At 42.5% G+C, this 2,651-nt stretch overlaps 1 protein-coding gene across 1 annotated transcript in view; it reads left to right on the top strand.

Moving 5' to 3' along the window:
* Positions 1 to 2,651, top strand: part of CNMD (chondromodulin) — a gene marked incomplete at its 3' end in the record, with an annotated part of 35,696 nt that overhangs the window by 27,364 nt on the left and 5,681 nt on the right. The gene's annotated exons all lie outside the window — the stretch shown is intronic.

The raw sequence follows: 2,651 nt of genomic DNA, 5'->3' as shown, positions 1-2,651 counted from the left end.
TTCCTGAGGATAGCCTCTCATCCAGAGAGCACACTCACTCGACAAACACTTAGGACGGCCTGCTGTGTGCTCCATACTTATTCTAGGCATATGAGATGAATCAGTGAACAGAACAGAAGGATCCATGCCTTCACGGAATTTCACATCGTAATAAGGAGAGACAGTAAATAAACACTACGTTAAATTGAGAAAATCATATCGTGCAATACAAGGTGCTATGGAGAAGTAACAATGCATGGCGAGGGGGGAGGGAGCAGGAACAGAAGACAGATTTATTGGTAAGGCTAAGATGACTGATACATTGAGTAACTCACCCTTGAGCTTATTCCCTACATCCCAGATGTGGCTTGGTCCCTCACAGCCCAAGAGCATGTTCACATTTTAAGTATTCAATCATCACAGGACCCATACAAGATTTACACATATTATATTCACTGGAAAATGGAAAACACCTGAATACTTCTAGATTAGAAAAAGATTAAATAAATGGTGGTATAGCCATAGGATGGAATAACATAGACATTAAGAATGAAGGATTCCCCCATCTCTCATAAGTGTAGTTATATTTTACAATAAAATCAAGAAAATAAATCCTCTGTGATGAGGCCTGGCTCCCCATCACCTAATTCTAACAACCTACACACACACACACACACACACACTTCAGGGTCTAGTAGCCCCTGCCCTTGGATCTTCAAGGTGGCAGTGCCACATAGCTGTATTTTCAGAGACACTGTGCATGGCTGCTGGGTAGAGGTCAGCAGAGAAGAGGGAGAGCTGATGTCTGCCAAGCTGTGACTGTGTACTAGGCACAGCACTAAAGCATTATACTTTGTCCTTAGGCTGGGCACAATAGCTCACACCTGTAATCTTAGCACTCTGGGAGGTGGAGGATGTTAGATTGCCTGAGCTCAGGAGTTCGAGACCAGCCTAAGCAAGAGCGAGACTCCATGTCTACTAAAAATAGAAAAACTAACTGGGCTTTGTTGTGGGTGCCTATAGTCCCAGCTACTGGGAGACTGAAGCAAGAGAATTGCTTGAGCCCAAGAGTTTGAGGTTGCTGTGAGCTATGATGCCCAGGGTGAGAGAATGAGACTCTGTCTCAAAAAAAAAAAAAAAAAAAAAAAAAAAAAAAAAAAAATATATATATATATATATATACACACACAATCCTCATTTAATCTTATGAACAACTGTTGAGGTAACTACTCATATTTCCATTTATAGATGAAGAAACTAAAGTTCACAGAGATTAAGAAATTAAGCTAGTTAAAAGAAGTATAGGTGTGGCCAGAGGCAGTGGCTCATGCCTATAATCCCAGCAATGGGAGGCTGAGGCACAAAGATTGCTTGAGGCCAGGAGTTCCAGACAAGACCAGTCTGAGCATGAGAGAGACCCCACCTTTACAAAAAAATTGAAAAGTTAATGCAGTGTGTTGGTGTGGGTCTGTAGTCCTGGTTACTTTGGAGGCTGACGGAGGAGGATTACTTGACAGGACTTTGAGGTTTGAGGTTGCAGCAAGCTATGGGTGACACCACTCTACTCTAGCCTGAGAGAAAGAGTAGGATCCTATCTCAAAAAAAAATAAAAAAAATAGAGCCATGATTGAATCTAGGTCTCCCTAATGCCTCTTCAACCACACCATCTATATAAGCTAGCTATAGCTTTAGAGCATGTCAAAGTTCTATAAATAACAAAGCATGATATAATCATCATCATCTAATAAGCATTTGTGTGCTTATTATATGCCCGACACCATGCTAAAACCTTTAGAGAGACCTTTAGAGAAAGGTCTCTGTTGCCCAGGTTGCAGTGCAATGTGTACTAAAATCTTTAGACATGGAGATACTCATTAACTCTATCAGTACCCTGTGAATTAGATATTATTATATCCTCATTTTAGGGATGAAGAAACTGAGGTTCAGAGAGACATCAAAGTCCAAGCCATGTGATACTTTCCACCTCTGTTTCTCAGCAGCCATGGGCCCTGCTGCAAGCCCCAGGAGGCTGTGTGGTAAACTAGAGCAGTGGGTTGGAAGTCAGAGTTCATGTTGGGCTCCCACCTCTGCCCCCCATTCTGTGATCTTGGCCAAGCCACTTGGTCTTTCTGAACCTTGGTGCCCTCTTACATAAAAGCATCTGCTTTTTCTATCCCACAGGATTTTTTTTTAAAGACTCAACCAAGATATTCTGTCCCTTGCACACTGTAAAGCTTTATAGCCACCTGGTGGATCCCGTAGGAATGCTGTAGGCTGCAAGTAACAGAATGCCTGACCCACAGTGCTTTCTACAAATACAGGCATTCTTTTATGACCCCATATAGCCAGAAGTCTGAGATGGGAGGTTTCTGGCATTATCAGCTACTCAGTATACCCTCAAGTCTCTGTCTAACTTAGTGTTTTGCTGTCCATAGCATGCTGGCTGATGGCCCCTGTGCCTATAACTTTGTGGTCACACGTTGGCTCTCCTAACTCCAGATATCACATTTACATTCAAAAAATGAAAATAAGACAGAGGAAGGCTGTCTGTCCCTTTTTACCAAGAAAGCATAAGCTTTCCCTGAAACTGCACCAGTGTATTGTGCTTGTCTCACTGGTCAGATGGCTTACTTGGCCACTCCTATTGCAGAGGAGGCTGAGGACATGAGTCA

The sequence above is a fragment of the Otolemur garnettii genome, unplaced genomic scaffold (assembly GCF_000181295.1).
Source record: "Otolemur garnettii isolate 467f Iridium unplaced genomic scaffold, OtoGar3 scaffold00040, whole genome shotgun sequence".
NCBI lineage: Eukaryota > Metazoa > Chordata > Mammalia > Primates > Galagidae > Otolemur > Otolemur garnettii.
This window is presented reverse-complemented; position numbering and strand designations above follow the sequence as displayed.